We start from the raw sequence: 12,327 nt of genomic DNA, 5'->3' as shown, positions 1-12,327 counted from the left end.
CCCAGATGTAATATAGCCTATAGGTGAAGAATATGGTGTAAAAGTTAATTTATTTCAATAATTCAACTAGAATATGGTGTAAAAGTTAATTTATTTCAATAATTCAACTAGAATATGGTGTAAAAGTTAATTTATTTCAATAATTCAACTAGAATATGGTGTAAAAGTTAATTTATTTCAATAATTAAACTATAATATGGTGTAAAGGTTAATTTATTTCAATAATTCAACTAGAATATGGTGTAAAAGTTAATGAAAATACGGTACAAATCGTGTCCCGTATTAGTTCAATACGGGACGCAACATTTTGTTCTCAAATAAAGGACAATTCCGTATTTTACGGGGCGGGTGGCAACCCTAGAAGGGACGCAACAAAAAATGGAGGTAAAATGACCCGAAAGGATAAAAGAAAAAGGTCTTGATGACCTTCAAGGCTTAAACGTCAAAATCCTTAAAGGCTGTCAATATAAAGGTCTAAAATGACCCCTCAGTTCAGCCCTCAAAGGTTTTCAATAGTCCTATATATCTAGAATATTTAAGATGTGTTTTAATCTCATATGAGACCAGATCCTTTAGTCCGGTTGGGTCTGGAGGCAGTTCCAAGCTTTAGGTCTGGACCTCAGAAGCATCTTCCTCCCAGTGGAGGAACGCAGCAGATTGTGTCAAGTCTTCCCCCGTTCCTAACATGCAGGAGGTGAGAGTGGAGAGTAAGAAAGTAACTAATTAACAGAGAGATATAAACCTCCCGCAGAGACGGACTCGGGGAGGACGGCCATCTGCCTCGGCCGGCTGGGGGTCTGAGAGGATCGCAGAGAGAAGCGGAGAGATTAATGGAGGAATATATACCCACGACACACAAAAGACAACAATGTTAACGCAATAATAACGACTTATTCGTACGTGAAGAGTAAACAGAGAGGAGAGAAGAGAGCCCAGTGCATCATGGGAGGTCTGCCAGTAATCCAGGCCTGTGGGAGATTTTAAAGTACAAGCTAGAAAGGGAAAGTTTTAAGTCTAAACTTGAAGAAGGTGAAAGTGTTTTGAAAAGAAGAATTTCTGGACGGCGGGACGTGTCGTAATCTGTGGCTGAAATATTTAACTTTTTTGGCTTTTATCCATTTGTTATAGCAGCTGTGATTTAGTTTTCAAGGTAATTCACGGTTCTTAAACAGTTTTATGTAATCAAACAGATCCCAGAAGTTAAACTTTGTCCTAAAACAGTTCAAGATAGATGCTACGTGAAGTGAAATTTACTTTCTCGTGCATCCCTGAGATTTCTATCATTTCCATTAAGATTAGCAATAGTCATCTATTCAAACGCTCATCTCTGAGGAGATAATGTGATTAGATTTTGATTGTTACGTGTGTGAATGTGACTTTTAGTTCATATCAGCTTGCTTCTTTGCAGAAATGTGGTGGACAACGGAGACCAATCACCGACCCGGAAGACCTCTGACCTCCGTTCATTTCCGCCGGAGACACAAATAATTTCCTGCTCGCTGAGATATCGGAGTCACCGCTCCGTCAGTGACCACATTTGTTGCTTACACACAGAAGCCTGACAATCTTCCGACAGCCACTGGCGTGGAAGAAAGATGCTTAATGGTTCATTACTTTATAGCAGTTGTCTGGAAGAGGATGACTTAGCAGAGAGTCAAAAATGGCACGTATAGAAGTATATCGACTGAAATGAAGTAGCTCTCAGTCTGATATATGCAGGGATGAAACAGTCTCAGACTAAACTACAGAGTCGTGAAACTTCATCAAGATTTGACTAAACCAAAATGCTGCAAATGTTTTTGAAAAGTACACCCAGGTTACATGCACATCTATATCTAGCTATTGGCAAACATCCAGCTAAGGATTAAACTGGAGGTTCAGAGAAATCCAAGTAAACAAAAAGACAATCGATTATTGAGTGAGGTGGTTCGACTCCACAACGCACTTTCGTGTTCTTCCAGTAAAAATTAGTAAACAAATTGAAGGAGGACAACATGTGTAAAATATGGAGGCTAACGATGCAGCAGCTCTGTAAATGTCATACATACTAAATTGATCATGTTGCAGGTGAGATGCAGAAAAGTCTCCCTCTTCTTCTTCTGTTACTGTGTTGTTGTGATGCTGTTAGGGTTGCCACCTTTCAGAAATAAAAATAAGGGACGCCCCGATTTCAGCAGCGCAGGAGCCAAAACAAAAGCCCCAAAACTTCTAAACTGAATAAAAATTTGTTTATTTTATATGAAAAAACAAAATGCTTTGATTTAAAGTTTAAAGTGCTTTAATAGCATTGAACTTGCATGACTGTACAGACAGCCAACCATACTAGTAACTGAAATAGCCTCCTATGCTCTGTATGTCCACATCAGCCAAGATGTAATATAGCCTACAGGTGAAGAATATGGTGTAAAAGTTAATTTATTTCAATAATTCAACTAGAATATGGTGTAAAAGTTAACTTATTTCAATAATTCAACTAGAATATGGTGTAAAAGTTAATTTATTTCAATAATTCAACTAGAATATGGTGTAAAAGTTAATTCATTTCAATAATTCAACTAGAATATGGTGTAAAAGTTAATTTATTTCAATAATTCAACTAGAATATGGTGTAAAAGTTAACTTATTTAAATAATTCAACTAGAATATGGTGTAAAGGTTAATTTATTTCAATAATTCAACTAGAATATGGTGTAAAAGTTAATTTATTTCAATAATTCAATTAGAATATGGTGTAAAAGTTAACTTATTTCAATAATTCAACTAGAATGTGGTGTAAAGGTTAATTTATTTCAATAATTCAACTAGAATATGGTGTAAAAGTTAATTTATTTCAATAATTCAACTAGAATATGGTGTAAAAGTTAATGAAAATACGGTACAAATCGTGTCCCGTATTAGTTCAATACGGGACGCAACATTTTTTTCTCAAATAAAGGACAATTCCGTATTTTACGGGACGGGTGGCAACCCTAGATGCTGTAACTGTTGTTATTATCTTCCAGAAGGGGGTCCTGGGGCGGTCAGTAGCTCGGTTCAGCGTGGGTCGGTGTACATGCTGGAATAATCTTGGATTAGGACGAACTATCTGGCACTAAAAGCTCGATCTCAAGAGCTTCAGTTCAGCCTGGCTGAGGTGTAACACGGCTTTTAAAACTTTAATATCGGTCGGATTAAGGAAACAATTCGACTTTCTGTTAGTGCATGTAAACATACCAGTGGCGGCTGGTGCTAACAATTTTTTGGGGGGGCGCAATTGACCTTGGCATACATCGGGGTGTAACGGTACACAGAAGTCACAGTTAGGTACAAGCTTGGTACAATGGGGAAAAAAAAGAAAGGTAGAAAATAATATTTTGGTCCTTTTAATTTTGAAAAATTTAACCATCCAACAATGGCCTATTGGTCATAAGTTTTAGTGAAGCAGTTCAGTTCTGCTGCAGTGGAAAAAGAAAAGTGAACATAAAGTCGGGGTTTATCAATTCAACAAGTCCACTGTTATTTTGTTGTTTTTTTCTTCCTGGTTTGGGTTCAGTTTATTTTACACATCAGAGAGAAGAAAAACTTTTAACATTTCCATTGTTCTGTCTGGAATTTATATTAGTAGAAAAGATTGTGAACTACCTGTGTACGCAACTGACCGGTGTCCCATAATGCAGTGCGACACCGCAGTGGAAGCCGCCCACAATGGTCCCATCCATAATCTAGTTCTGCATAGTCATGCTGACCGCTGCACCAGTGTGACAGTGGTCACATGACCGGCTGTAGTTACTTTTAAGTGAGAAGTCAGACTTCATACACACACCTGACTTCCAGAGCCTGGTGCACCACAGGGTTGTGTGCTGGGCCCCATGTTGCACTTATAACACAGTCGACTGCATTATCACACTGAGTTTGCAGATGACGCAGCTGTACGGTCTGATTACCAATGGTGATAATGCGGCGGTACGAGGAGGAAATCTGTAAACTGACTAGCTGGTGTAGAAACAACCGCCTCTACACACTAACAAAGTCATCACTGGCTTTGGGAGACGTCTCGCCTGGCCCAGGCTACACCTTTACTCCCATCCATTTGTATTCTTGTCCTGCAGCATCCATTGGTTCTGCCCGAGTCAAAAGCACCCCATTAACTCTTTGTATTGAAGAGGATGTGTGGCGTAGTGTAAGGAAACACCACGAGGTTCGTGCAACGCCAAAGGAGAAGAGGTGGAGAGCATCTCTAAAGCAACCTAAAGCCTTTAACCACTGAGAGCCTTCAAACATACTGTTTAACTAATGGCACTTTTCCACTAGTACCTACTCAGCTCTACTCAACTCAGCTCGGCTCGACTCAACTTGGCCTGGTTTCTTTTCCATAACAATTCAGCACCTGGAGCAGAAGTGGGATGGTTGGAGTGAAGCTGCTGTGACATATTTGAATGTGTGGTCTAAACGAAGAAGACAACAACACTAAAGATGTAGAACCTGGAGGAGATGATATATGTGCTGCTGGGTCTGTGACTTGTCTTCGATATCAAGTAAAAAAATGAGAGTGAGAGAAGCTTCAAGCGGCAACACTTTTTAATTTTTTTTAGTTTGTCTCTGTGCTGCTGAAAAGTCAGTTGGGAGCCGCGAGCAGCTATGAAGTGACAGAGTTCCTGGTGGATCTTGTCGCTCCTTATTGCCCCGTCTAGATCCCTTTTTAATTCTCTCCTCAGCCACCAGGTTTATGAACACCTGCACCTCAGAGTTGGACCAGAACAGACTTCTGCGCTGCCATTACCTGTCGAATAAAATGAACAAGAAGCCATCAGTCGCTCTTTCCGCCTCCTGACTCAGACGTCTGACTCCCAACCCCCCGACCAATCGGTGGCTTGTAGTGTGATGACGTCAGATACAGCCGACTCAGCCGCTTTGAACCTCAGCAGAGTAGATACAGAAAAAGTATCTACTCTGCACGTTAGACCCCTAGTGGAAAAGCACCAAACCGAGTCGAGCCGGGCTGAGTAAGTACTAGTGGAAAAGTGCCATAACTCTTCCTTGGTTTCTTTGTAGGCCACCACTGAATGTCCATTGTTGGATGTTCGCAGGCTCTCACGCCGGTTAACCTTTAAATGAAATGTACTCTTGGACCGCTCCCCTCATATCTCTGTGACCTCACGGTTCGTCATCAGAGTTATTACGTCCTTCGTTCGCAAAGGTCTTCGAATGAAAACTTGGCTTTGGAAAGAACCTTTAAGATATGCCGCCCAATCATCCAGAAAGATCTGAAAATGCTTCAACGACTTGATAAGTTTTTATCAGATCATTGAGTCCTGGCAGAAGAGGATGCCCAAGTAGGTCCACCTTTTAAATGTGGGGATCTGGAAACTGTACTACAGTTCTTGTTAAGCCTGTGAAGCCTGAAGAATTACATACTGTACTTACGTAAAGTTTAACAGCGATAAACCAGGACGCAAGGATCCTAGTATGAAAGAAAGAAATGTAAGCAACAACATGCTGTTTCACACTGTTGTATTTTAGCAATAAAGACCTTTCTGGAGCACAGAACTGCAGGTCTCAGTCAGACCGTGTACTTGGAAAGACCAGAACACCCCCTTTATCAGCATTCAACTTCCTGCAGTGGACAATAATCTGGAAACATGGTCTGAAGAAAAAAGGCGCCGCTTCGCCTCCTATATATCCCACCTCTGACCAGGATCTGGGGTGATGACTTCATCAGCCCTCATTCTCCGCCCTCCACCCGCCTCGCCGCCTCCGCACCGGCGACCTGAGGAAGAGGAGGGGGTCAGAGGTCAGCTCCGAGGCCTCTTCACCCCCAGCTTCTGTGGCTGCGTCGCCATCTCCGTCCTTCTGGACGATGAGACGGACATTAAAAAGGTCTATCGGCATCTGTTTTCTTTTCTTTTTTTCAAATTGAAAACCCAACTAAAGTTATTTTACCCCCACCCCTTTATTTATCAGCCCCTGCTGTAGAAACAAAACACTTTCACCTCCCTGTTTACCTCCGCACCCTTCCCTACCAGCCCTCCTCCTTCCTCTCATCCAACAGAGGTGTTGTTGGGGGCGACAATGGGACGCTGCTCCCCCCCCCGTCCGTCCCCCCCCAGCTCCACATCTGTGAGTGCCCCTCTGTCTCCTCATTCTTCTCCCTAACCGCTCCATTATTGGGGCTCTTTCACTTGTAAATGTGGCCAGCGATACTTCTGATGGGTCTTTTATATGCCGGCCGGGGTCAGGGGAGAGGTAGGGGCCGGGGGGGGAGGACGGTGGGCGTCGGAGGGGGTCATCGTGGTCGGCGGAGGGGGGGGGGGGGGCTGTTTCAGGGGTCTTGTGCTGGATTTTTTTTAGCAGGGCAGAGTGCGAACACAATTGTGACAAAGAGTTAAATCCTTTTTTTGTTTGTGCAGTCATTTGGGACGGCCGAGCTCTCGCTTCACATTCCTGCAGCCACCCCCCCCCCCCCAAAAAAAAGCAGAGACCAGAGGGGATCTGGACAGGCCTGAGGTGGAGGGACCGCCACGGTGAAAGCGGTATGCAGAACCTACAAACTCATTTAGACATATTAAAGTCGACATATTATGGACGAACATTTACAGGCCTGAGAGCATATATTTGTGTCTAAACATGACAAAACAAAAATTCTGTCAGGACACAGACCTATCACTTTGTCTCGGGCCCTCGGAGCCTAAAACTGTTCCACCGGGCCACTTGGGTCTGCAGGGTTCTGTGACATCACAGAGCCAGATCTCCACTTGGAAAAAGGGCGGCACCAAGCTGTGCGACTGATCTCCGAGGAGGCATCCCAAGAAACCCGTGAATGCATGATTTAAAACCAAAGCCAAACGTGTCACAGGCTTTTCATTAGGACCTATGAAAATTGCATCAGCTTTTTAAAAGAAATGCACATACTGTATATGTCTCATTTAAAGGAGCTTGAGGCAGGATTGAGGCAGGATTTATGAAAAAAATTCATATACGTTTTAAGTTTTCTAGTAATAATGTCAGATGAAGCGTTCCAAACCCAAAAGAATGAGCCCTCTAGCGTATCTCTCCGTTGCCTTGAACAGGCTGTGTGCTGCCAAATGTGCTGCAATTGTGCCCGGAATTTCCCGCGCTGTCCTGCGGATGTGACGTCAAATGACGCTGCATGCGCGTTCTCGGCGGCGCACGAGTAAACTGGAAATTGGATACGCATTTGAGTCATGGAGGCAGCTTCAACTTGAATTGGGACTGAAAACAGATGCTGACATGGCTCATTTCCTACTGACCAGGTAAGATAACATTGTAAGTCATATTTAGAGCTTGATTTGAAAATCACTTGAGATTACACACGCGCTCCCGTGCCGGCTTCGCTGTTGGCTGCAGGAACCCCGACGGTCGTCCTGGCGCTAATGAGTCTCATTTCTTATTCTTGCCTCATGCTCCTTTAAATGATGTTTTCTGTTGAACTAAACACAAAATGTTTATACTAAGTGTGGCAGGGTGGAGGAGCTGCAGCCACTCAGGCTGATTAGGGCACAGGTGGGCCCAATCAGCCTCTCCACCCTGCCAGCCTTCATAAGGCATAGCTGCACAGCAGCAAGGGCTGGTCTCCCTTGGAAGCTGTTGAAGCTGGAAGCACGTGTGTGTTGGTGAAGCTTAAATAAAAGAGGGTCTGCACTGAACTCCGTGTCTCTCCATCCTGTCGGTCGGGCCCCCGTGGCACTCGCACTGCTACACTAAGAAAATCAAGAATCAACAATTGTTAATGTCACTAAGCAGCCATACTGTTCATACAGTTGGTGTCCTGGGTGGGTAAGTGGGGTCTGCGGCTATACCTCCCTCCCTTGGACAAGACTGTCCTATATTGATGTGGGAGAGGACTTCCCAGAATCCCCTGTGCTGTCTCGACTACACGGGCCATGTCCAGTCCTCTTCCCCAGCAGTGATGTGTTCATGGACCCGGTGAGGTCAGATGTGATGTGGATCCAAAGGAACTTGAGGTCGTCCACCTGCCTCCACCTCCGCCCCATGAATGAGGAGAGGGGTGTCCTGTCCTCCTGGATCTTCTGAAGTCCACGATGACCTCCTCGGTCTTGTTGGATCTCCTCTCTGCAGTGAGTCTCATCGTCTTCCGATGTGAGACCCACTACGGTGGTGTCAGCTGCAAACTTCACCAACAAGTGAACTAATAGAAGACGTCATTCGCCTGCTGACTAATATTGAGTCTTCTTCTCCTCAATTTCCTCCAGATTGTTAAGATTTAACGACCTCTGTGGCGTAATCATGGACGATAGAAGAAGAACTGGACAAGACCACCTGTGATGTCACGAGTAGGTTTTCCGAAATGTTCTTTGCTCTCCGTCCTAACGAACATCCGCTTGGACGGGTCAGGGAGAATGTGTTGTGGCTCCTGGCTCCGTCAGTCGAGCCGTGGCAGAGGAGCCGCTGAACCACAACCAACCGAGCACTGGAACTACGCAGGTTTGGGCGGAGGATGTGGATCCTGCAGAAAGACGAGGCTGCCCCCCCCCCCCCGCAAAGCCCTGTGAATGTAGATTTGTGTGTAAATGAAAATATGAACTAGGGATGATCCGATCCGATTCTGAGTCATTTGATTTTGAGTATCTGCCGATACTTTCGTAACACGTTAAAAAAATTATCAAATGCAAAACAAACAGATCCAGGTTGTCCCCTACTTTTATTTTATTCTTATTTTATCATTAAGCACTTAAGCAGAGCAGTTCTCTTCGAGGTAGCTTGAACAATTAAGTTATAATAGTGCAACTATTAACTAGTAAAAATAGTGCAAATTTAAACATAATTTTAATTAAATAAAAACAGCAGCTCAACTTAAAACACACAGCAGGCATGTAAACAAATAAGCAAATAAAAGTGCAACAGTGTCATAAAGTAAGGCCGGTGATGTGCTTTTTAGACTGAACTCTTACTTCTTACTGTCCTTTTCTGGCTTAAAGAATAACATTTTTGTGTTTGAAGGGACCTATCTTCCTCGCTGTAGCAGGGTGTCCATCACGCTCGTGCACGCAAAGTCGACAAGAATGCATGTTGTCACGCAACATCACGTGGACCTTTTGCTTGTTGATAAACCGGTTGTTTGGCATTTTTTCCATCGTCTGTTTGATGCGCCAATCAAAATAATGAGAATAAAATGTATTTCCGATCCCTGATCGGGATGCAACGTCCGATTTCAATCAAGTCTGAAACAACGTGATCGGCACCGATTTCCGATCACGTGATCGGATCAAGACATCCCTCATATGAACAGACAATGATTTGCAAGTCTTAAGATCCCTGTCTACGAACACTTCATCATACAAAGAAGAAGCCATATGTAAACACGATCGTTTCTCCGTGGCAAGGCTGGCAACAAAGCAGGAGACAAAGAAAAGGAGAATGCAGCAAAAGAAGAAAAGGAAGAAGAAACCTGGATGGGACAGAGATGTTTCGTTGCTTTTTTAACCAACACCACAGTGGTAGCGATGGAGATGAAAAGAAAACCCCTACTGGACCCCTTCGTTAGTGTAGTGTTTGATTGTATTATATTTTCACAATTAGCATCTCGTTTTAGATCCGTCTTGACTTCTTCCAGGCATGAAAACAGCTCAGTTGAGGACTCGAGACTGGAGCGAGCCGTCATCTCCGGTTGTTTTTTCTTTCCTTTTCTTTCTGGGCCACATCACAGATGAGCGGCACCTGCAGTTGTGGGGACGTATTACGTTTCGCACATGTACACTCCAGTCGGCCGTCGGGCTGGTGAGTCCCGGCCCTGATACACAAACAAGGCCTGGACCTCCTCGTCGGTCCATCCATCGTTTTTTCTTCCTGTAATCTTCATCTCTATCGAATGTACTTGCAGTTAAACATTTCCGGTCCAGTAGCTTCAAAAAGGTTTGTGTGATTTATGTCTTATGGCACTTTTCCACTAGTACCTTCTCAGCTCTACTCATCTCAGCTTGGCTCGACTCAACTTGGCCTTGTTTGTTTTCCATAACAATTCAGCACCTGGAGCTGCTGTGACGTATTTGATTGTGTGATCTAAACGAAGAAGACAACAATTCAATTCAATTCAATTCAATTTTAGTTGTAGGCAGGCAGGCAGGTGGAAGCAGCAACGGGATTAAGGCGGGGGGGCGGGAGGGGGGTGATCCGCAGGCCAGCACGTAGCTCCCGAAGCTCCGGCCTGCAAACATGCACAAAAGAGAAAAAAAGGGGGCCAGCACAAGAAACTACAGGAACGATGGAAAAAAATTATGGCTATGAGATACTTTATGAGATAAGTTTAGTTTTAAAGGTGGAGGTGGTAGTAAACCTGCACTCCGAGAACAGAGAGCTCTGCCAGGAACATAAGGCACTATCAGGTCTTGCAAATAATGCGGAGCTAAGCCGTTTTGGGCTTTATACGCAAGTAATACAATTTTAAATTGGATTCTGAATTTTACGGGTAGCCAATGGAGCGAGGCTAACACTGGAGAGACGTGGTCTCTCCTGCTGATTCCTGTCAGCCCTCGTGCTGCTGCATTTTGGATCAGCTGGAGCCTATTCAGCAAATTACTTGACATCCTGCTAATAACACATTACAGTAATCTAGTCTAGAAGATACAAATGCATGAACTAGCTTTTTTGCATCACTCTACGAGAGGATTTTCCTAATCTTTGCAATATTACGGAGATTGAAAAATGCTATTTTACAAACCTGATTACATATGGTTTAAACGACAAATCCTGATCCAAAACAACACCAAGGTTTCTCACAGTTGCACTGGAAGCCATCGCAACACCATCTAATCCCTTCCTAAAATGCTCTGGACCAAGAATGATAACCTCTGTTTTATCTGAATTTAGAAGCAAGAAATTTCCGGACATCCAGTCCTTGATGTCCCTAAGACATGCCTGAAGTTTAACTAACGGTTCTATTTCATCCGGCTTCATAGACAAATAGAGCTGCGTATCATCAGCATAGCAATGAAAGTGTATGCCGTGATTCTGGATTATACTTCCCAATGGCTGCATGTATAAACTGAACAAGATTGGCCCTAGCACTGAACCCTGCAGAACACCATAGCAGACCTTCGACTGTTCTGCAGAAACCTCGTGTACATGAACAAACTGGAACCTGTCAGATAGATATGATTTAAACCAACGTAGAGCTGTCCCTTTAATCCCAACAACATGCTCTAACCTGTGCAGTAAGATGCCATGATCTCTACAGTGTCAAAAGCAGCACTGAGGTCCAGTAGAACCAGTATGGAAACTAATCCCTTATCTAAGGCCATAAGAAGGTCATTTGTGACTCGAGCCAGTGCTGTCTCTGTGCTATGATGCATTCTGAACCCTGACTGAAAGTCTTCAAACAGATCATTTCTATACAAATAGTCACATAACTGGCTTGAAACTACCTTTTCCAGAATTTTAGATACAAATGGAAGGTTGGAAATTGGTCTATAATTAGCTAAGATGTCTGGGTCAAGAGAAGGTTTTTTAAGTAAAGGTTTAATTACTGCAACTTTGAAAACCTGTGGTACATATCCTAAGCTTAGGGATAGATTAATTTGGTCTAGTATTGTCGCACCAATAAGAGAAAAAACCTTTTTGAATAGTCGAGTCGGGATGGGGTCTAACATACATGTGGTTGACTTGACTCTATTGACAATTGAGGTCAGCTCAGGGAGGTCTATAGGATCAAAACAGTCTAGAGTCAAGTCAGAGCCTAGGGAAGTTGCTAAAGCTGAAGAAACGCCCACAACCGGCTGGTTGATTTCTTCTCTAATTCTCATGATTTTACTGTTAAAGAAGCTCATAAAGTCCTCACTACTGAGAGCTGCAGGAATGCACGGCTCAACAGAATTGTGACTCTTTGTCAGCCTGGCTACAGTGCTGAACAGAAAACGTGGGTTACTTTTGTTATCCTCTATCAACGTTGAATAATAAGCTGTTCTGGATTTGCGAATGGCTTTTTTATATACTATTAGAATATCTTTCCATTCACGATAGGAGTCTACAGACTTACAAGAGTGCCACTTCCTTTCCTTTTTACACACGTTTTGTTTCAACATGCGGATATCTGAATTATACCAGGGAGTTAAGCTCCTGTGGTTAGAAACCCTCCTTTTCAAAGGAGCAACTTCATCTAAAGCTGAATGCAACAAATCAGCAGTGTTACTAGCAAGGAAATCAACATTCAATTCAATTCAATTCAATTTTATTTATATAGCGTCTAATACAACAGAGTTGTCTCTAGACGCTTTACAGAGACCCATACCCAGAACATGACCCCCGATCAGTTATTACATAAACAATGGCAGGTAAAAACTCCCCTAGTGGGAGAAAAACCTTAAGCCAAACAGT

The sequence above is a fragment of the Cololabis saira genome, chromosome 9 (genome assembly GCF_033807715.1).
Source record: "Cololabis saira isolate AMF1-May2022 chromosome 9, fColSai1.1, whole genome shotgun sequence".
In the NCBI taxonomy this organism is placed as follows: domain Eukaryota; kingdom Metazoa; phylum Chordata; class Actinopteri; order Beloniformes; family Belonidae; genus Cololabis; species Cololabis saira.
Note: the sequence above shows the minus strand (reverse complement) of the source record.